The sequence below is a fragment of the Zalophus californianus genome, chromosome 8 (assembly GCF_009762305.2).
Source record: "Zalophus californianus isolate mZalCal1 chromosome 8, mZalCal1.pri.v2, whole genome shotgun sequence".
NCBI classification, from domain to species: domain Eukaryota; kingdom Metazoa; phylum Chordata; class Mammalia; order Carnivora; family Otariidae; genus Zalophus; species Zalophus californianus.
In genome coordinates, this window is record NC_045602.1 from 116,075,249 (window position 1) to 116,099,529 (window position 24,281).

Here is a 24,281-nt window from a genome sequence, read left to right on the forward strand (position 1 = left end):
TTGTAACCAAGAGATGTTGATGATGGGATGTCACTTCCATGATTAGGTTATAAAAGATGGTGACTTCTATTTCCCTAGAACACTCTAATTACTGCCTTCTCAGCATGCCACACTGGAGAAGCCACATGGCAAGGAACTGAGAGCAGCCTCCAGCTAATAGCCAGTGAGAAACCAAGGGCCTCAATTCAACATCCCTTGAGGAAGTGAATTCTACCAATAACCAAATGAGTTCAGAAGCAGTTCCTTCTTCAGTCAAGCAGATGAGACTCCAGCCCTGGCTGACAGCTTGACTGCTGCCTCTGAGAGACTCCAAAACAGAGGACTCACCTAAGCTATACCCAGATTCCTGACCCACGGAAACTGTGCCACCATAAGTATGTGTTGTTCTAAGCTGCTAAATTTGTGGCAATTTGTTATGAAACAACAGATAACTAATGGACTCTCCCTGGATATCCTGCTGAATATTCAGCTCCTTTAAAACTGGCAGGGGACGCGTGGGTGGCTCAGTCATTAAGCGTCTGCTTTCGGCTCAGGTCATGATCCCAGGGTCCTGGGATCGAGCCCCACATCAGGCTCCCTGCTCCGTGGGAAGCCTGCTTCTCCCTCTCCCACTCCCCCTGCTTGTGTTCCCTCTCTCGCTGTGTCTGTCTCTGTCAAATAAATAAATAAAATAACTATGCAGAGAGAAAGAAGCTAGACACAAAAGAGAACATAATATATGAATTTCTAGAACTCTAGAAAATGCAAAGCAATATATTGATGGGGGTGCTGGGATGGAGAGACTGCAAAAGAATATAAGGAAACTTTAGGGAGATGGAAATTTTCTATACCTTGGTTGTAGTGGTTGTTTAATAATAAATAGTATAAACTAATAAATACTCATCATGTTTCACTTTAAAATGGATGCGGGGGGGGGAGGGCGCCTGGGTGGCTCAGTTGGTTAAGTGACTGCCTTCGGCTCAGGTCATGATCCTGAAGTCCCAGGATCGAGTCCCACATCGGGCTTCCTGCTCAGCAGGGAGTCTGCTTCTCCCTCTGACCCTCTTCCCTCTCGTGCTTTCTATCTCTCATTCTCTCTCTCAAATAAATAAATAAAATCTTAAAAAAAAAAAATGGATGCAGGGGGGTGCCTGGGTGGCTCAGTTGGTTAAGCAGCTGCCTTTGGCTCAGGTCATGACCCCAGGGTCCTGGGATCGAGCCCCCCATCAGGCTTCGTGCTCAGCAGGGAGCCTGCTTCTCCCTCTCCCTCTGCCTGCTGCTCCCCCTGCTTGTGCTCTCTTTCTGTCAAATAGATAAGTAAAATCTTAAAAAATATAAAAATAAAAAAAAATGGGTGCAGGTAAAAAACAAATAAAAATAAAACGGATAATTTGTATGTAAATTATACCTCATTAAGCTGATCAAAAAAAAACCAAACACCTTCCTCAAGCCTTAACTCCACCTAATACAACTGTCTCCATTATTCTACCTTAGCCATCAAACAGTGTTCTACAGATAAATTACCCAAACAGCAGAGAATCCGGGGTGTTTTGAATTTTACAGTAGCTACAACTTACAGAACGCTATTATATATCAGGCACTGTTCTAAGCACTTTACATTATTAACTCAATTAGTACGCCCAACAATTCCAAGGAATAGATTCTATTACCCTCTTTTTTTCCAAATGAGGGAAGTTAGGCACAGAGAAGTAAACTGCTTACGACCATATTGCTAGTAAGTAACAGAGCCATTATTCAAGTCCAGGCAGTCTGATTCTAGAGGCGGGGCTCTCCACAACCACCCCACTCTCTCAGACCACTGGAGTATTCGCTAAAAGCATATTCTCACCTCACTGGAGACTGACAGTCATTCACTCATTCAACAAATATTTAGGCATGCAGTATATGCCAGATATTGTTCCAAATGCTAAAGATACAATGGTGAAGAAAATACAGACACGGTACCTGCTTTTATAGGGCTTACATTCTAGTAAGCGCTTAGGTTTAAAGCATGGGATTCTTTTTTTTTTAATTAATTAACATATAATGTATTGTTTGTTTCAGGGGTACAGGTCTGTGATTTTATCAGTCTTACACAACACCCAGCACTTACCACAACACATACCATCCCCAACGACCATCACCCAGCCACCCTATTCCCCCACCCCCCTCCCCTCCAGCAACCTTCAGTTTGTTTCCTAAGATTAAGAGTCTCTATGGTTTATCTCCTCTGGTTCCGTCTTGTTTCATTTTTTCCTCTCTTCCTCTATGATCCTCTGCCTTGTTTCTTAAATTCCACATATCAGTGACATCATATGATAATTGTCTTTCTCTGCCTGACTTATTTCTAAGGTGCGGGATTCTTAAATCAAAATATTTATCCCCTTATTTATGGAAAAAAAGTCACAAGTTGCAATAGGGGCCAGATCTGTTTTAGCTAGAGCAGTTGTTCCCAAACTTGTCTGCACTTTAGAATCACCTAGGGATCTTTTAAAAATTCCAAAACCCACATCATATTCCCAGGCCAATTAAATCACAATGGAGTGAAGAGTAGGGAAGGAAGGGAAACAAAGGCACCAATAATTTGCCAAGTTCCACAGGTGAGTCCAACGTGAAGACAGGTTTGGGATATCACTAAGCTAAGGTTTTTATCTGACTGAATAATGACAAAATTCATTCCTGGTGACAGAGTGAGACATAAATGAATGGGGGGGGGGGAGCCAAAACTCTACATAACTTGTCCTTCTCTGAATCAGAGATTGCAAGGTACCTTTTTTTTCCAATGTTATAAATTGTGAAAACATGAAAAAGAGGGCCAAATATTTTCCTTCTTGGCTAATTCATGCCTCCATTCCCCTTCAGAATCATAGACAACTAAGATATTCACCTTTTAATCTTTTCTTAGTACTTCCCATGAAACCAATAAAGAATTCTGCCATATTATATATATTCAACATAACTCAAAAAGACAAGGCTCACTTGCTTTTCTATTAAGAAACTGCTTTTCTAATAAGCAGATCTCATTTAATTCAGTTGCTTTGGGTCCCATTTACATGTCAAATGCAGCCTGCCAAACTAAAATGCCCCATGGACAGTGAGATCAAAATGCCTTCTTTTTAAAAAAGTAAACTCTATTTCTATCTAATTCAATCCTTTTCTTATCAACTGAGATCAATTTTTTAATAAAATAAGATTGCATTTGTATTCTATATAAACAACAGACCTGTTTAAGAACTCTCTGACCACTCTCAGAAAAGATAATAGATGTTCAGTAGGACCCCTCTCCATTCCATCCAGGACCTAGATAGAAAGGGAAAGGGGCAAAGAGGAAGACAAGAAACATCAGAAGAAAAGACTAAACATATAAGCCCAATAAACCTATTCAAAGTAAATTTTTGTGACTGGCCAAATTCTTTCTTTCTACCACTGTTTCTGCTAATTTCACTCTAAAAAGGGTTGTTAAAAGACATGAGATTACCTATAGTCTCAAATCCAGTGGTTTTTTTTAAAAGGGAAAGCTTTTATAATCATCAAGAAAGCTTTTTCAAAATACATCAATAGTGGTTATACGAGGGTGTTCATTTTATAATTCATTACCCTTATGATTTGTGCACTTTGCATTGTATGTGTCCTACTTTAGTTAACAAATATGAAAAAACAGATATATCTGTCTTGGGCAGAACCCCTGAAGGATTCTAATGAAGTATGTAGCATAAACAGTCCCACAGAGGTTGCATGATTTGAAAAAATTTTCATCACAAACGACAATGCAAAAACCAAACAAGCAAGCAAACAGAAAATATAGATGTCCTGGGTTCAAAGCTGTGCACTATCACAGCTGCTGCACCATCCGCATAAGTTAAATAAAGCCTAATTTAATTATTATTTTATCTGCTTTCACTTTAACCAATGAATATCTCTATTCAAATGTTTTAAATAGATTTGTAATGGGGGTGGGGGTATGGGCAAAATGGGTGAAGGGAACTGGGAGGTAGGTATAGGCTTCCAATATGGAATGAATAAGTCATGGGGATGAAAGGTTCAGCATAAGGAATATAGTCAGTGATACTGTAATAGTTTTAGGGTATCAGATGGCAGCTACATTTGTGGCGAACATAGCACAATGTATAGAGTTGTCAAATCAGTATAGTGTACACCTGAAACTACTGTCACATTATATGTCAACTACACTTTAATTAACAGCTTTGTAAAATAAGAATCCTAGAATTCTTCTGGATTCTGCCTCATAAACACAAGCATATCTTCAGCTTGTGCCAAATATAAATCTTCCAGATTTGTTGTCTGGGTGTAAAACCTTCCGTTCTCAAAGATGGCTAGTATAGGGGAGCCTGGCTGGCTCACTCAGTAGAGCATGTGATTCTTGATCTTGGGGTTTTAAGTTCGAGCCCCATGTTGGGTACAGAGATTACTTAAAAATAAAATCTTAAAAAAAAAAAAAGATGGCTAGTAATAATATCCTCAATACTTTACCAAGAGACTCTTCTACATGAATTTTTCAACTTTATATTTTGAAATCATTTCGATCACTTCTCAGCCTTTTGGCTAAGATCAAGTGAAATAATTTCAAACTTACAGAACATAAGTTATTATTTTTTTTAAAGATTTTGAGTATCTCTATACCCAATATGTGGGGCTCAAACTCACAACCCTGAGATCAAGAGTCACATGCTCCACTGACTGAGCCAGCCAAGCACCCCCATGAGTTATTGTTTAAATAGAAATTACGTGTAGAGGGCGCCTGGGTGGCTCAGTCGTTAAGCGTCTGCCTTCGGCTCAGGTCATGGTCCCAGGGTCCTGGGATCGAGCCCCACATCAGGCTCCCTGCTCCGTGGGAAGCCTGCTTCTCCCTCTCCCACTCTCCCTGCTTGTGTTCCCTCTCTCGCTGTGTCTCTCTCTGTCAAAAAAATAAATAAAATCTTCAAAAAAAAATTATGTGTAGAGAAGTCCCTCATAATTTCTAATCCAGAATTTGAATACTCTGAATGGATGCATTTGTTCAACTATCCTTTACCAACTGCTTATTATGCACCAGGCAGGGTAGGTACTTTCCTGCTCCTGAAGTTACTATATAAGAAACAAAAATTTTGTAGAATGAGGAATTTAAATAACATTTATACGAATGCCTAAATCTGGATATTACACTTACAGTACTTAAAATAAATTGGCCTGTTAACCACATAGCCTTAAAAGTTTCGGGATAACTCATAAGGCATTTAAAAAGTGAATAAACAGTTAAATGTGAACTGTCAAAATGATTTGCCATGGCACAACTAAAAATCCAATCCCATCCTTCCTACACCTCGTGAATCTCTTATAAAACTATTACATGCTTCCTGTTCCTAAGCCAAGGGCGCCCAAGGGAAGATTTATGCAAATCTCCAATCAAATAACAGAAACTGAGTACCTGAAAGGATCCACAGAATGCCTGTCAGAGAGATTGGCATTTCAATACTGTAACAACAATTGGTTTGCTCCTGGTAGGAATAACAGATAATTTAACGGATTAGGGAATATTAACATTAATTTTTAAATTTCAATTGACATTTTAGCATAAGAAAAAAAGATAAATTCGTGAAATATGAAATTTGAGATTCCTGGAACTACTCATCCTAAACACAAATATAGTTAATTTAATTAAGCACAATATAAACCAACAAAATAAGTCAGAGGCTCAAAGAGATTTTCCCCATATCGTTAGATGCCATGAAAGTGGATAAAGTAAAATTTAGAAAAAACTACTTTATACATCATGTTCTAATTATGAACACCACTGTGTTCTTTTAATCCTAATAAAGCTACAGTAAAAATAAATAAATAAATAAATAAATAAATAAATAAATAAATAACACAGGTTTGGAGTACCAGTCTTTTAATCCATGCTCAAAATATACAAATAACATTGAAAAGTTGATCAAATCCTACAATATAGGAACTACTAAAAACTTCCCTAAAAATAAACTGAGAACCTTAGCAGAGTAAGAACTAGAGAGCCCTTGACAATCATCTGGTCTAATATCCTAATGGAAAAATTGAGGCCTGAGTGAATAGTTTGAAGCTTCTTAGTAGTAGGAAGGTCTCTCATTTCATATGTGACACTTCTTTACAAAATAATTCATTTTAAAAGCACTAGAAAAGTATGGTATAATAAATAACAATAAGAATGAATGTTGTCTTGCCATAAGATGGAAGACAGCTTTAAACAACTATGGTGGAAAAACAAAAACAAAAAACAATGGTGGGGCACCTGGGTGGCTCAATTGGTAAAGCAACTGCCTTTGGCTCAGGTCATGATCCCAGGGTCCGGGGATCCAGTCCCCGCATCGGGCTCTCTGCTCAGCAGGGAGCCTGCTTCTCCCTCTCCCGCTCCCCCTGCTTGTGCTCTCTCTCTCTCTGTCAAATAAATAAAATCTTTAAAAAAAGAACAATGGCTTTTTTTTCTATTAAATTTCCAACACAGTTAAATCATGAGATCTGGGCTCTAAGTTACAGAAGTCCTTAGGCCATCATTCTAAGAGTTTACCAGTGTTTCTTCTTCTCCATTGTCTTATATTCATAATGACAGTGTTGTCAGGCTTTTCTCTCTCTCTCTCTCTTTTTCTTTTTTGCTTTATGCTCTTAAAATTGTCTCTTTTTAAATCAAACACTGAAGTCCTAAGATCAGCTTTTAAATCCTGTAGCTACCATTTCATCATTATTGATGACCCAGATAAATCCACTTAGCAAACCTGTAGACAGAACTGTATTAGGTGAATACACTATTGCTAATATCTTTAAACACAGATATAGGATTCAAAATAACTTGGAACAGTTTAAAAAGTATTTCTTCAAAGTTCAAAAGAGAATTACTTAAAAACTAGAAAATCTATACTGTGCTTATCACCAAACAATGAAAAAGAGAATATTTTGATCAGAAGAGGAAATTCAATGGCAAGATAAACAGGTTATTTATACTTAAAAAAAGCACAAAGAAATAAATCTCTACCCAAATTGCAAAAAAAGAGAAAAACAAAATTAAGGTAAAAAATTAGTAACAATAAAACAAAAATATAAAAATTCATTAGTGGGGTGATGATAAGCAAGACATGAACCCATAAGTAATAAAGACTGACAGACATGATCAGGCAAAAATCAAAATAGTCTATATGTCAAAGAAACCACAAAGTCAAATGCCAAATGACAGACTGGGATAATATATTTGTACCATGTGACAAAAAAATGGGTTAATATCCTAAATACACAAAAGCACCTACAAGTTGATTAAAGAGTACAAAATTAACCACCCAAGAGAAAAACAAGAACTGGTAAAGGCAATCTGCAGAATAGAGAATACAAATGTCCAATGAATGTATACAACTTATTAATGGTCAGGGAAATGAAAATAAAAATAAGAAAACTCTTCTCAGCTGACTGGCAAAAACTGAGAAGATAACTGTTATCCAGTGCAAGTGGGAATAAGAACTGCAACAACCTTTATGGAAAATAACCTGGATGTTCATAATACCCACATTATAAGTTTACCTTTTACCCCGTATTTGGGGATTTATCCTACAGAAGTAAAAACTCCATTTCTTAAAGATATATGCACAAGGATATCCACTGTTTGTGACGGAGAAAATAAAATTAGAAAAAAACCTGATGCTCCTTCAGAAAACTACATAAATGAAACATTATGCAGCTAGAAAAAAAATGAGTTAGATATCTGTTTAATGACACAGAATGAAATGTATATTCTATAAAGTAAAAAAACAGAATTTGTAGAATAATGTGTATGGCATCATGATAATCTTATGAGAGAAAATGAATCAGCATTTAATTTATTTCTAAGACTATAGAGAAAAATATGAAAGAACCACACTAGGCTATTATACTTGGGTAGGTTGGAGGACAGGAACTAGAGAGGAGGAGAGGATTGACTTTTTCTTCATGTACTTCAGATGATGCTCAAGTAGTTTCAATATGCCTATCTGGTTTGGAAGGAAAATCCTATTTAATTCACAACAGAAGAATGGAATTAAGAAAATGGGTGTATAAAAGCAACCAAATGAAACACTCAAAGAACAAGAAATAAAAATAACAGGGCACGTACTGAATGGAGCACTGGGTGTTATACGCAAACAATGAATCATGGAACACTACATCAAAAACTAATGTATGGTGATTAACATAACATAATAAAATTAAAAAAAATACATTCTGGGTGCTTTTTGGGTGGGCATGTAAAACAAATGTAAACACAACTTTTATGAATTTGAGATTTACCTCCATTTCAAAAAGAAAAATGAAAGAAATTTTTGATACAAGAGCTTTATGCTTTTTAGGTTTGTCTGCTTAGAATTTTTTTTTTTTAAGATTTTTATTTATTTGTCAGAGAGAGAGAGAGAGCACAAGCAGGGGGAGCAGCAGAGGGAGAGGGAGAAGCAGGCTCCTCACTGAGCAAGGAGCCCGATGTGGGACTCGATCCCAGGACCCTGGGATCATGACCCAAGCCGAAGGCAGAAGCTTAATGACTGAGCCACCCAGGCGTCCCTAGAATGTTTTTTTAAAAAGGAAACACATCTCATCACAAAATCTTGTCAAAGAAATGTCCCCTATTATATATTTACAATCTGTATCCTTTTTTTGGTTAAATTACATTGGATTTCAGCTATATTTTGAAACTTGAAATTTATCTATTGTAACAACTCACTATTGGTTACACTTAATAAAATTTTTAAACACAGTGCAAAATTAAAAGGAAAAAAACTAAATCATTTGATAAATGGTCAAATGATATTAAAAACTAGCTCAAAGATTAAAAAAATACTCAGCTTAATAAAAGTAAAAAATATATTTGCTAGTCATAGAAGAAAAAAATGTAACATCACAATAGAGAGATCTAGAAGTCACAACCTTAAACCTGTGATCAAAGTTACCATCAACAGTGGGACAACTAGACATTTGTGTACCTTGTGATTTGATGCAATGTGAAGAATATTTAAGTATTTTTGCCAAAATATTCAGCTATAATCTAATCAAGTCTTTAAACCTTCAGCTTAGGGAAATATAAGAAATAAAGGAATAAATATCACAAAGAAAATAATCAGATAAATTCAGAATGTAGGACATTAAAACTGCTGTGGTCTCAACAAATCAATGCCATGAAAAAAAATTAAAAAGGTGAGGAAGCAGACAAGGAATGGGAACTGTTCCAGATGTTAAAAAGACTACAACTGCATAAATAATAAAATGCAAATGCAATGCATGGTCCTTAAATTTGATTCTTTTTTTTTTTTTTTAAGATTTTATTTATTTATTTGAGATAGGAGAGAATGAGAGATAGAGAGCACGAGAGGGAAGAGAGTCAGAGGGAGAAACAGACTCCCCGCCGAGCAGGGAGCCCGATGCGGGACTCGATCCCGGGACTCCAGGATCATGACCTGAGCCGAAAGCAGTCGCTTAACCAACTGAGCCACCCAGGCGCCCTGATTCTACTTTGAATAAGTCAGCTATAAAAGTCATCTGGAGACAATGAGGGAAACCTAAATACAGACTTGCTGGTAGATAATATCAAGGAATTACTGATAATTTGTTAGGTGCGATAACAGTATTGTGAGTATGCAGAAGAATGTATTTGTAAGAGATGCATGCTAAAATGTTTAAAGGCATAGTTTCACAATGTCTTTATTTTTAAAAGGTTTAATAAGTATTTTATTAAGCATATGGCTATACATTGAATATAGGTGGTGGGTGTAAGGGTGTTTATTCTACTATTTCAGGGATTTTGTATGTTTGAAATTTTTCATATAAAATATTTTAAATATTTTAAAAATCCACAAAATTGTGAGGTACCACTATTATACTGGAAGAAAAAAATTATAAAATCCAATAATAACTTGTGGCTAGCGGCAATAATAAGCTGGGGCGCCTGGGTGGCTCAGTCATTAAGCGTCTGCCTTCGGCTCCGGTCTTGATCCCAGGCTCCTGGGATCCAGCCCCACATCACATGGGGCTTCCTGCTCCGCGGGAAGCCTGCTTCTCCCTCTCCCATTCCCCCTGCTTGTGTTCCCTCTCTCACTGTGTCTCTCTCTGTCGAATAAATAAATAAAATCTTTTAAAATAAAAGAAAGAATACGCTGACAAGATAGCTAAAAAGTGATCATCCTTAGACCAAACTGTACCATTTTAGAGAATATATTCTAAGAAAAAAATCGGGGGAAAAAAGACTTATAATAACATGTTACACATTATAATTGAGAATTTTTTTTGAGATTTTATTTATTCATTCGACAGAGAGAGACGCACAGCGAGAGAGGGAACACAAGTGGGGGGAGTGGGAGAGGGAGAAGCAGGCTTCCACCGAGCAGGGAGCCCGATGCGGGGCTCGATCCCAGGACCCCGGGATCATGACCTGAGCCGAAGGCAGATGCTTAACCAACTGAGCCACCCAGGTGCCCTAATTGAGAACTGCAAACCAAAAATAAAAGCAAAATGGAAATCACCCAAATACCAAATAAACAGACAGTATTTAAACTTTGGTTATTATGTATCCAGTAAAAATAAGTATATAAACATTGGAGAAGTACCTCAATATATTGCCAAATGAAAAAACTATAAAAAAAACTATATGAATTAAACTTGTAAAGACTATACAGCACATATGCTAATGACTAGAACATTTTTTGTAATATTTAAACACAATTTTAGAAATTTCATGGGGACACATGCTCTTAGAGAATATATGAACAATGCAAATATACAATCAGGAAGAACTGCCTAGAGACAAATAAAGAAAAGCACCTGAGCTCTACTGTTGACCACAGTTTGAATGAGCATTCACAATTTGAATAAAGTCCTATTGTGGACAAAAGTCAACATAACTATCATTAAAAGGACAAAGAAAAGGGGTACCTGGCTGGTTTAGTTGCTGGAGCACGCAGCTTTTGATCTCAGGGCCTTGAGTTCAAGCCCCATGTTGGACATGGAGCCTGCTTAAAATTAAAAAAAAAAAAAAAAATTTTTTTTTAAAGGACACAAAAAAAGTGTATCATTGGTTTGGACAGTACACAATCTTCCTCAATTTTTTCCATTAGTCAGATGTTTAGAAAAGATATGGAAAGACTGAAGAGTTCTGAGAAAAATCAAGAGATAACAAAAAAAGATGGAAAAGAGGTGATTTTGAAGAAAAATTTGAAAGAAAATTAAAGTGACATGATTATTAATACTGAAATCCATGGAGAGGCTTCTGAATAGAGATCCTAAAAAGCTGATGTATCTCAATATCCATGGATGAGTGACCAAGAGGCTAAAAAAACCCTCAAAGTTTGTTGTTGTGGTGTTTTTGCAAGTGCTGTTTTGTTTTTTTTTTTTTTTTACACAAGAGGGATTCCCTGATTGTCCTGGTGAAAAGTTACTGGCATGGGCAAATGAGGGAGGCTAGGTGTGTTAAAAGACCAACCATTTGTTTTTCTTTGGGGTGTCTACTTATCCATGATCACTAGATCACAGAATCTCCCTAAAGCTTGAATTAGCTATCCAAAGCTTGAATCAGTTACCCACCATATTTCAAAATTCTGCAGTGCCATCCCGTTCCCACATACAACCCACTCAGAAACATTTGAATGTCCTAGATCTGGCATCTAGGGCCCCAACAAACTACTCCAGCTTCATCTCCCTACAAAGTCCCCGCTCAGCGGGGAGTCTGCTTGTCCCTCTGCCCCTCCTCCTGCTCTTTCTCTCCCTCTCTCTCTCAAATAAATAAATGAAAATCTTGAAAAAAAAGAAAAGAAACACCAAGAACTGATGGAAGCCAGGGAGAGGCAAGGAAAGGTTCTACCCTGTCTCAAAGAGAACATGGCCCTGCTGACACCTTGAATTCAGGTTCTAGTGTCAAGAACTGTAAGAGAATAAATTTTTGTTGTTTTAATCACCCAGCTTGTGGCAGTTTGTTACAGCAGCCCTAGGAAATATACCACCATTTCCACGAAGACTTCCCTGATCCTCCGGTAGTAGTGCTCTCTGTCTTGAATTTCCATAACATTTACAGTTTCATTTAAAACATTTACGCTTCCCCCCTTTTTATTTATGTTCATATCACTTTCCCAGATGAATTAGTTTCCTTGACAGCAGAAACTAATTACTCACCAACTGGATATACCTCTCAACACTGGTAGGCAGTCAATATATACTATCACAGTATTTTCCTCCATACTTAATTATTCTGATTGCAATGCTTATGAATGAGTCATCTCCACATATACTGAAGAGTTGAACACAATCTTTTTTTTTTTAAAGATTTTATTTAGTTATTTATATGAGAGAGAGAGCACATGAGAGGGGGGAGAGTCAGAGGGAGAAGCAGACTCCCCGCTGAGCAGGGAGCCCGATGCGGGACTCGATCCTGGGACTCCAGGATCATGACCTGAGCTGAAGGCAGTCACTTAACCAACTGAGCCACCCAGGCGCCCGAGTTGAAAACAATCTAAAAGAACTCAACTGAAGGCTCATTCTTTTTAGGAAGCATTCCTAGATTCAGACTTATACCAGTTTTATCAATATATTTCACACTGATATGTGCATACATGTATATGCACACACTGCTGTTAATACCCACAATGGGAAAGAATATTTAACAAATCCATTATTTGGATTTGGTCTATTGATCGGTCTCTTATTAAGTCTAGTCAGATGCTGGTTTACCTAAACTCTTCTCACCTATACTAGCATTTGGTGGTTAACCACAATGTCTGATTTTTCCAAGTGTTTGAACTTTTTAAGTCTGTATTTTATAGAAGGGACACAGTCTTAACTTTCATCTAATATTTAAAATTACAAGGGACTTAACCTAATGAACAATTTCCCACTGTAAAATCCAAAACAGGAATCTGATTCACAAATTTTTAACTATTTCTTCTTGTGAGAAACTGCTGTTGTCTGGTCTTTAGATAATATACATAATGGTACTATAGAACTAATATCCAATAGGTTCAATATTGGTAAAGGTGCCAGTTAATGGGAGTTTTTGTTGCCTCTCTGTGTGCATTGGGTTGGGAGGGGGCAGGGGTGGTGGTCGTAGCTGGTTAATGTTAAATACAAACCTAAATATCTACTTAAAGTATGAATGTCCTCTGAATTTAGTGATCATTAATATTAACAAAGATTTTTTCCCTGGCTTTACTGAGATATAATCGACATACAGCATTGTATTAAAGTGTATAATGAGATGGAAACACATATATACCGTAAAATTACAATAAATTTAGTTAACACATTTACCACCGCACACAATTACTTTTTTTTTTTTTTTTTTTTGGTGTGTGGTAAGAACATTTAAGATCTAATCTACTCTTTCGGCAATTTCAAGTATATAATACATTATTGTTAACTACTGTCACCATGCTGTACTCTAGATCCCCAGAACTTATTCATCTTACAACTGGAAGTTTATATGCTTTGACCAACATATCTTCATTTCCCCTACCCAGAGGCCCTGGCAACCACCATTTTCTGTTTCTGAGTTTAGCTTTTTAACTGATATAGTTAATTAATATTCTATCTGACCCAATACAATTCTTCACAAGTTTAAGAAGATGTGGTTCCAGGCTTTTGCTTTATAGGGTTTATATATAAGATAGGGCTTATCACCAAATTCTAGGGCTACCTTACTCCCTCCAACAAAGCCATAGTACTCCCTTTATGTACACATTCTACCTATACCTCTAGGCGTTTATTAATTAACTCAGCAAATGATTACTGAGCTCCTAGGCAGCCACTTCAAGCCCTTTTTAGAATAAAGTGACATAGAAAAAGATTACATTTTTAAAAAATAAATGTGCCAGACAACACAATAGACAGTGGAGCTGAAGGACAGGAGGGACAAACAGACACAGGGTCAGCTCTGAAGGAGCACTGAATATAGTGAGGAGGAAAAGAGTAAACTAGCTCCATATTTCTCCTTTCTCCTCATACTGTTCCTACATTCACTAGCAGGCTTACCTTCCTAAGGTACAGATTTCATTATGTCACCACATGGCTAAAAACTGTTGAGGCCTCCCCATTAGTCAATCAAGTCCAAATTTCCCAGCCTGGAACTGAAAAGGATTCAAAGCCTTCCCTGATTCACTTGTATAGTATACAGAGACTAACACAGGCCTTGGAATTAGACTGCCTGGACTCAAATTCTTTCCCCAACAACTGTTAGCTCTTTTCCTCAGTTTATCTGTAAAAAGGTATAAAAATTAGTGCCCTATCTCACAAGGTTGTTGTGAGGATTAAAAGAAATACTACTTATTAAATGCTTGGCAAGGTATCTGGCAAACAGTACACATGCAAAAAATGTGAGCTACTACTATTATTATTGTTATTGTTCAATCTCTATTTCCAGCCTGACCTCCAACCACGGCCCTATAACAATCCTGTTCTCCAGCCAAACTGGACTCTTTACTATCTCCTAAATACACATCTCTACAGCATTCTTGACAGCTCCATAACACATTACCTATACCCCTCCTGACACTTAAAACTCTGACTAGAATCATCTTTGTATCCTGCAGAGTTCTAGCCTAATACACATGGTAGGGCTCAATAAATGTTTGGCAAATGAATTAATTCCTGTTTTTCCTTTCTCTCATCCAACCACTCTCCTGGAAAACAGCTCCACATCACAATTAAAAAGATCTCTTCTGTAATGTTTCATAAAGCTGGCCAGCTAGTTTTCTTTTCTACCACCAATGTGGTAATTTCTAATGTACCCAGCACATACTAGATGCCTAAATATTCAGTGATTTGAGATGAATTTCATCTCATCTTTTAATTTCAATTATCATTTTATTCATTATGCTCAAGAATGATGCATCCTTAGAAACAGACTTTGGTTTTTACCTGCCCACAAACTCATCTGTCAATTTCTGACCATCCTGACCCTTATCCCAACATATCATTTATTGGTTTAGAAGAGATATTTAAAACCTCAGTGAAGTAAGAACCAGAAAATCAAATGCCTATAGAGTAATAAAAGTAAATGAGCAAAACAAGAGAGTAATGAGGACCGCAGAGCATTAGGAAACAAACACCCATCATACCTAAAAGCTTTAGCTTTTACTCTGTTGCTATGAGAGAATATGAGTTTGGTGTTGATAGATCTTCCAAATTTTTCAAGGTAAGTAAAAAATCTGTGTATATTTGAGCCAAACAAAACATGTCTGCAAGTCAAATCCAACCACAGACTGCTGGTTTGCATCCTCTGTTACAAAAGTTCTCTGCAAAAGAAGTGATGGGGTGAGAGGAGTTCCATCCCAGTGGAAAGTCTGAAGCAGCAGCTAAAACTGTAGCAAATGGAAGCATCTCCTGTAACACTCAGCCTACCTCTCACCCATTCTGTTTTGACCTGAAATCCAAATTAAACAATTGTATTGAGTACATTGAGCTCCTACTCTGTGCCAGGTGCTGGAAATCAGAAATGAACAACAGTGCTAAATATAAGCTAACATTATTGAGCATTTCCTAGGTGCCACACTGTTCCACACGTTACATGAATTAAATCACTTAATCCTCACAACCCTCCGAGATAAAATACTGTTATCCCCATTTTATTTTTTTTTTCCAAGGATTTTATTTATTTATTTGACAGAGAGAGACACAGCAAGAGAGGGAACACAAGCAGGGAGAGTGGGGAAGGGAAAAGAAGGCTTCCCGCAGAGCAGGGAGCCCGACGCGGGCTCCATCCCAGGACCCTGGGATCATGACCTGAGCCTAAGGCAGACGCTTAACGACTGAGCCACCCAGGCGCTCCTATCCTTATTTTAAAAAACTAAGGAAACTTGGGACATCTGGCTGGCTCAGTAGGTAGAGCATACAACTCTTGATCTTGCAGTGGTGAGTTCAAGTCCCACGCTGGGCTGGCTGGCTATCTAGCTACATACATACATACTAATACATATATTCATTCATACATATACAAAATAAAAGCTAAGGAAATTGAGGCACAAAGAGGTTACACAACTTGTCCAAGGTCACACAATTAGCAAGCAGTAGAGCTAGAATTAGGACCTTAGTCAGACTCCACCAAAAGAGCACACAATTTGAAAACAAAGTGCCATTCAATAAGTGGTGCTGGGATAATTGGTTTTACATACGAAAAAAATGAAACTGGACCCTATCTCACATCACACATTAAGAGTCAACTCCAGATAGATTAGAGATCTAAACATCAAAGGCAAAACAGTAGAGATTCAAGAAGATAATATAAAGAATAACTGCAAAATCTTGGGGGAGGAAAAGATTGATAGATTTGACTTTGTTAAAATTCCCAAGTTCTTTTAACAAGAGAAAAAAAGATTTAAAAGATTAACAACAACCTGGGAAATTATAATACACATAACCAACAAAGGATTACTAATCAGAAAATATAAGGAAATCTTTTGAAAAAGACAACCCAGTAGGAAAAATGGCAAAATAAGCCCCAGCATGGTCTAAACTGTGAAAACCTGTCACTACCATAATTGCCACACAGCAGATCCCAGAACAGACCTAGGCATTGCAGACCAATATAAATATTCAGGGCTCTATGTCATACTGCAGATACACAGAGCATGGAGGACCCAGCCAGGAGGACAAATCCAAGTTGGTTATTCTCCATTTTATAGGAACTAGATGGCAAACCAGAAGTTGAACATCCAATCCTCAGACACTGATCAGATTGGCAAGCATCTTTAGTAAAGGGCCAAACAGTAAATATATAGTGAACTATGTATCTTCTCTGTAAAACTACTCAACTCTGCCATTGGTAGTGTGAAATCAGCTAAAGACAATACGTAAATGAGTAACTGTGCCTGTGTTGCAATAAAACTTTACCTGAATAGGTGGTGGGCCAAATGTGACATGGCCCATAGTTTGCTGACCTCTGACATAGAAGCTGTGATTTTCCTACATTCCCTGCTTTTCATTTTTTTATTTTTTTTAAATTGGAAATTTTTTTTTAAGAATTTATTTATTTGAGAGAGAGTGAGCGAGCGAGCGAGAGAGTACAAGCAGGGGGAGAGGGAGAAGCATACTCCTCGCTGAGCAGGGAGCCCAACATGGGGTATGATCCCAGGACCCTGTGATCATGACCTGAGCCGAAGTCAGATGCTTAATCAACTGAGCCAACTAGGCACCCCTTTCCCTGCTTTTATGTCTGCTGACACTGACCACTGATTTCCTTAAGTGAAAAATACACCACACTTGACAGCTTTGCAATGGTTTCCAAGTCTATTACTCTACCCCAAACAACTTCTTCCTAATTTGTGACAATTACTGCTTCATTTTCCTTTCACCCTTTTTATAACCTCTTTGACAGCCACCATCCCAAACCAAAAATCTAAAATATTCCTTTTCTCTTACCACGTGCAATGTCAATTATCAATACCTGAAAATTCTAACTTTGTTCAAAGCTCACAGCCTCTGTCATGATTAGGCTCTGCTCTCTAGTCCACCCCCATTCAAAGAACATCCATTTATTTCCTAAAAATTAAACCAAATCATACACACTTCCTCCTTGGAAACCATGAATGCCTCCCTATTAGCTAAAGATTCAGTCCAAACTCCTTAGCAAAGTCCTCTACAGCCAGGTTCCAAACAACAGTTCCATCTCATCTCTGACCACTTTTTCTACACACATATTATGCTCCCACCACATTCAACCATATTTCCTGAAAGTGCATGCCTTTACCTGGAAAGCTTTTTCTCCAACTCTCCATCTGGCAAACTCCTCCACCTTTCAGGACACATCTCAAGTCATCACCCCTTCACAAAACCTTCCCTGACTCCTAGAGCTGAGTCGTGCCCACCTCTGTTGTTTTTACAACCTTTGATACCGCTTTGGTATTCATTCTGAACTATCATTGTTTTTATGTTCATTTCTCTCATGAGATTGAGTATCTAAAAAGACATACCTTAGTGCATCGTAAATGTCTGTTGAATGCAAGACATGCTTGGTGGTAGGAGCAGGGTTTCTTAACCTGGGGTTCATAGATGGGAATCCACAGACAGAATTCAGAGGGGTCTGTGAACTTGGATAAGAAAAAAACCAAAACTACTTCTTTATTTTCACTAACCTCTAACTTAAAGTTACCATTTTCTTCAAATATGAAATATAGGCAACAAACCACTCTAGTATCAGAGGTATCTGTGACTGTCACAGTTATCACAGATATCTGTACGTCATATTACAGGTATTGCTGATATCTTAAAGTATTATGTTTATTACAGTTTTTGCTAATATCTTAAAGTATTATTTATGTTCATCATGTGTTTAAAATTGTAATTATCAGACCCATCACTAGATCTGATTTCTTAATGTACTGATAAATTATATCCATATTACTATTTTATAATTTGTGTATTTTGGTATTTTAATATAATGCTTTTCTCTATAATAAAGTATTTTTTTTTAGTCAATTAAAAATATTATTCTGAGAGGGGTTACTATTATTCTGAGCAGCTTCACTAGATGCCAGAGGGTCCCAATGCACAAAGTCAGGCCTTCTTGCATTAGAAAGACCCAGAACAAATGAATCTTGATGCTGTATATACGTATGGTATATACACATTGAATATATATTGAAAATCTTACTTGCTATGGACATCTTCATAACCTTTTTGTTGAAAGTCCTTGTTGATTTTATGGGAGTCCTAGAACTACTATTTCATGACTAATTTGCATAGTTTCCCTCAGAATTCTTCCATACCCGTATGAACTTTGAACTTTTCTCTATCTTGATCAAGCTTTAATTGAAGTTTGATCATGACAGAGATCCTGGGTGTGTGCCATTGTTCATTGTTATCTTTTTCGGCTTTCTGTGTCCCTCTGCTGTACAGTAAACACCTAGAACAGAAGGAGCATCTCTTAAAACTCTAGAAAGTTAGAAGTCAAAGGGTCCTGAAGATAACTTCTTTGCACAAATGGATGTGGGCTGGAAATTATCAAATAGCTGATCACCTGTACTTTTTTTGTATCCCTTCAGTTTTTCTACTGACAAACTAATTACCAAAACAAAACAGATTAACAGTTCTTTGATATATGCTGCCGAGCTCATCTTAACACTTTTCCCACAGCGAACAAATTCCTCTAAGGCAGCGTGTTGAATGAGGAGGCAGAGGACCTCCTCGGCCAGGAACTTGTAAGATCTTGAGGAGTCATCTTTACCTTTCTATATCTCAGCTAAAATCACTATATGATCTGAAATTGTTACATGATCTCTAAGAAAATCCTTGTAGTTTTTACAATTCATTCCTCTTCACCATTCTTACTGGCTTCAAAAACGCCTTTCTGATGACCTCCCCAGGTGACCCTGCTCTTAAAACAGTGGGCTGTCCCCTTCCTGGGAAGACACCTTGGGTCACCGCCCACAAACAGCCCGGTCCCTCCTTTTAAAGACACACACAAACTCCCTAAGTTGATGGAGGCTCTTTCTTCTTGCCAACCAGTTCCACTCCATGCACCCCATTTGCTGGCCAGCTGCTGCACCCAAACCTCAGTCCCCTTTTTCCCTCTTTCTCATCAAAGTCTTCCTATTTTCTGTTGCTCTTCCCAATAGGGAGTAGAATATGCTAGGAGAACGTATGTCCTCAGTCTCTCGGGAGTTATAAGGCTTTGCAATTCGGTCCCGCGACTCCGAGAACTGCCCCAATCTGATACTGGCGCCTGCATCCAAAGGGCCCCCATTTCTAATATTTCTAATCAACAGCCTCCCCCCACCCCCCCGCCCTCCACAAAGAACTGTCCCAGCTCTGACAGCCTGAGCTCGGACCCCACGCCCTCTGGGTCCTGAACACGAATAGCCTAACCAAACTCCAGTCCCGGCCTCCAGTCTCACGGACCCTGACCCCAGTTCCGTTCGGACTCAGTGTCCCTTCTCGACCCCCGGCCAAGACCCCACGGTCGGCTCCCGCCAGTTCCTCGGGCCTGGAGCGCCACCCTGTGCAGACCCCGGCCGGCCCTGCACTCCCTCAGCGCCCCAGACCCCGCGTCTCGCACCCTCCCCAACCCCGGCCAGCCCCCGCTCCCTCCAGCACCCCCGCCCGCAGGCCCGGGGCCCGCTCCCCAACATGGCGACGGGGACACGAGCGCGGCGGGCGGGGCGGCTCCGGGCCGGGCCCGCACAGGAGCCGTGTTCCACAGCCAGCCGGCGCCATTTTCCCGCGCCGGGCCCGGGCGGCGCCTCCTTCCCTCGGAGCCAGCAGGGCCGGGACCCCAGACGACCGGCGGGCCCACCCCTTACGGGCCCGCGTCGCCGTCACCTCACCTGAGCGCGGCCCCAGCCCTCCCGGGCGGGCCTCGGAGCAGCGGCCCGGGCCGTGCGTACCCGTCGCCCTCCGTGTGTCCGTCAGTCCGCCCTCGCGTGCGTCCGTCAGTCCGGCCGTCGGCGCCCGGCCGCCCGCAGCCCGACCCGGCAGGGCCTCTGGGAGCCGGCGGGGAGGGGGGATGGGCCGGACCGGGCCGGGGAGGGAGGGGGAGGGAGGGAGAGAGGGTGGGAGCGCGGGAGGGGGCGGGGCGGGCGGGGGCGGGCCCGGATCACGTGGCCAAACGTCCCCGATAGCGCGAGGCGGAGCGCGCGCCCGCTCTTTTGGGTGCAGAGCTTAGGGACGGGTTTGGGAGACTGTCTGTCTCCTGGAGCTGTGATATCATTAGAAACCCTCTGACCGGGTGTCCTTGGGCAAGTCAGCTCTCCAAGCCTCAGTGTACATATCTGAAATATGGGGATAATGGTGCTTGCAGAGAGGAAATGAGGGAAGACATGGAAAGCACTTGGCACGGTGCCTAACACATAGTGTCTAATAACGTTAACGGTGATAAAGATAACCTGTAGCCTTTATTATTATTTGCCTATAAGTCCCTGTCCACTTTCTCCCGTCACCATCATCCTAGCAAGCTCCGTAGGTGCAAGGGAATGTGGCTCCTCCCCTCTCCCCAAATGTAGAGACGCCTCCCCAGCACTGGAATTAATGTCTGTCATACAGGCCCGGATTCAGAACTGGCTTTCACTCTTGATAGTTGTGTGACTTTCTTTGCCTCTGAACCTCAGCTTCCTCATCTGTAAAATGGGAGTTAAAGAGTTTGTCATGAACATTACAGAAGATAGAAGATGAGCCGGTGTATTGTAAACCGATTGCATACTGGTCAGGCATACTAGTCTCATCTAAGAAAAGGAGTCTGGAGTCCTTTCATTCCATTGAGCATACATGGTGTACTTGGACTGGTGCAATAGTGATCCAAGGCCTTTTCACATCCTCTCTGGCTCCCCTCAATCTTTTCTCCACCCTGCTGTCAGAATAATGTTTCTAAGTCAGAAATTTTATCAGGTCTCTCCCCTATTTAAAAGTGTTTGATGGTCCATATTGCTCTTAAGATAAGGCTCAAATAGATGTCTTACTGTTGCCCTTGCTACCTCTCCAGACTTAACTTAGGGCCCTCTTCTTCTCTTTCTGGGCTGTAATGACAGTGATCTTCTTCACACTTTGTACTTCCTCCCTTCTCAGCACCCTTGAACATGCTGATCCTGCTGCCTGAAATACTCTCCCTACTTAGATAACTCATCAGCCTTCAGATCCCAGCTCAGACATCACTACCTCAAGGATTCCTTCCCTGACCATTCCCCAGACAGGTTCTCTTACTTGTCCTCAATAGGACATAGCAGGTTGTTTATTCCTTGTCTTCACCACTAGACTGTGGACTCCAAAAGGAGGGAGACATTATCCATCTTGTTTACCACGGGTTCCTCAGCATATAGCACAGTGCCTGACACAGAGGAGGTGCTCAATAAATATTTGTTGTGTTTGTGAATCCTGGGCACTGTGCTAGGTGATGGGCCCAAGAGGGCAAAGAAAAATAAAGAGGGCCACAAGGAGGCATCTCAGGTCCTTGAGCCTATGAAATTAACACCAAAAGGACTTACAAGGTCCTAGGGGGAAAATTTTTTTAAGCTTTTTCTTTTAATTTTTAAAAAGTGAGGTATAATTTGCATACAGCAAAATGCAAACATCTTAAGTATATGCATAATAAGTTTTTACCTGTGTTCTTGTGTTGCCACCACCCTGATCAAGTTATAGAACTATTAACCCAGAAAGTTCCCTTTTATCTCCTCCTATATGTCCCCTCCCAGTCAATACTTGCTCTCCCAGAGGCACCACTATTTTGACTTCTAGCACCTTAGATCAAGTTTGACAATTCTTGAATTTCATATAAACATATACACATATATTCTTTTATGTTAGCCTAGAAATCTGACATAGCCACAGAATGACTCTTTAGATAATGATAAAATCAGTTACTTGATTAATGAATTAATCCAAAAGACTGAATGAGAAACTAGTTAGACAAAGTTCATTCCAGAAGCCAGTGCAGAGACTGAGATGACATCATCCACAAACCTCCAAGTCTCACAACAATTTCTAGGGGTAAGAAAGTTCTGAAAGATTCTAGAAACTCAACAACATCAACAAAAATCCTATTTAAAAATGGGCCAAGGACTTGAATAGACATTTCTCCAAAGAAGACATACAAATGGCCCATAAGCACGTGAAAAGATGTTCCATATCACTAGTCATTAGGGTAAGGCAAATCAAAACCACAATGAGACCATTTTACACCCATTAGGATAGCCATTATAAAAGAAAACACATGCAAACACACACACACCAGAAAATTCCAAGTGTTGGTGAGGATATGGAGAAATTGGAACACTTATGCTTTGCTGGTGTGAATGTAAATGATGCAGCAGCTGTGGAAAACAATTTGGAGGTTCCTCAAAAGTTAAACATAGAATTACCATTGATTCAGCAATTCCATTTCTGGATTTTTACCCCCCAAAAAGTAGAAGCAGGGACGACCTGAGCAGTTGTACACTCATGTTCATAGCAGCATTATTCACCAGAGCCAAAAGGTAGAAGCAACACAAATGTCTATCAGATGAGTGATAAACAAAATGTGGTATTTACAACATACAATGGAATATCATTCAGCCTTAAAAAGGAAGGAAATTTTGACACATGCTACAACATGAATGAACCTTGAAGACTTTTGCTAGGTGAAATAAACCAGTCACAAAAGGAAAAATATACGATTCCTCTTATAGGAGGTTTCTAGATAGTCAAATTCATAGAGTCAGAAAGTAGAATACTGTGGAATTGAAAGAATAGAATAGAAAGAAATGCCATGGGCTAGCAGGAAGGAGAAATTGAGAGTTACTGTTTAATGGGTACAGAGTTTCAGTTGGGAAAGATGAAAGAGTTCTGGAGATGGATGGTGGTGATGGTTGCACCACAATGAATGTACCTAATGCCACAGGGCTGTACACTTAAAAATAGTTAAAATGGTGAAATTGATTATATATTTTACCACAATTAAAAAAAAAACTTGGGGCGCCTGGGTGGCTCAGTTGTTAAGCATCTGCCTTCAGCTCAGGTAATGATGCCAGAGTCCTGGGATCAAGCCCCGTGTCAGGCTCCCTGCTTGGTGGGAGGCCTGCTTCTCCCTCTCCCACTCCCCCTGCTTGTGTTCTCTCTCTCTCTCTCTGTCAAATAAGTAAATAAAAATCTTAAAAAAAAAAAACTTGCCAGAATGTGAGCCACTATCCTCACTTTTACCTTGTTATCCGTGTCCTTAAATTGAGGGTCATAAGTTTTCCTGGGATTAGCAAGGATGCTGGGAGGTAGGACCCAGAGACCCACTTGGGCACCTACATATTCTGTAGGTGAAAATAGCAGAAGCATAGGCAACATAAATATTTGTTGTCTACAGGAAGTCCGCAAAGGGACAGAAACAGGCCATGAACTGGTACTGAATATAGCATAGTGATCACAGGCGTGGGCTCTGAAACCAAAATACCCAAATTCAGATTCTAGCTCTGCCATTTATTAGCTATGTGACCTTGGGATAATTCAACCCTCTTGCTATACAGCTGAGGAAACTGGGACCAAAAGGAGAAAAATGACTTTTCCAACAGGGTCCAAAGTATTCCCCCCCCTTTTTTTTTTTAAGATTTTATTTATTTATTTGTCAGAAAGAGAGAGAGAGAATGGGGGAGAGGGAGGGGAAGTGGCAGGCAGATGGAGGAAACAGGCTCCCTGCTGAGCAAGGAGCCTGATGCGGGGCTTGATCCCGGGACTCTGGGATCATGACCTGAGCCAAAGGCAGACACTTAACCAACTGAGCCACCCAGGTGTCCCCCTTTGTTTCTTAAACCTTACATGGTTTTTATTTTGTTTTGTGTCCCTAATAGACTGTAAGCTCCCCAAAGAAGGTATTTTTGTAATATCATCACTTGTAA

The 24,281-nt window shown here is 39.6% G+C and overlaps 1 protein-coding gene and 1 pseudogene across 13 annotated transcripts in view; one reads left to right on the plus strand and one right to left on the minus strand.

Annotated features, from left to right (window-relative positions):
• NCOA6 (nuclear receptor coactivator 6) overlaps positions 1–20,441 on the minus strand; it is a 104,185-nt gene extending 83,744 nt beyond the window's left edge. For 9 of the 13 annotated variants that reach the window (XM_027620962.2, XM_027620964.2, XM_027620963.2 and 6 more), the window contains exons 1-3: positions 20,259–20,441; positions 5,405–5,474; positions 3,203–3,279 (exon numbers count right to left, since the gene is read on the minus strand). The gene's annotated coding sequence lies outside the window, so the exon portion shown is untranslated. Of the gene's footprint in view, positions 1–3,202; positions 3,280–5,404; positions 5,475–10,887; positions 10,965–20,258 lie in introns of all 13 variants that reach the window. The other 4 variants (XM_027620958.2, XM_027620959.2, XM_027620953.2 and 1 more) reach the window with 3 other exon arrangements.
• LOC113938852 lies at positions 4,523–4,652 on the plus strand (annotated as a pseudogene).
• Positions 20,442–24,281: the final 3,840 nt, after the last annotated feature.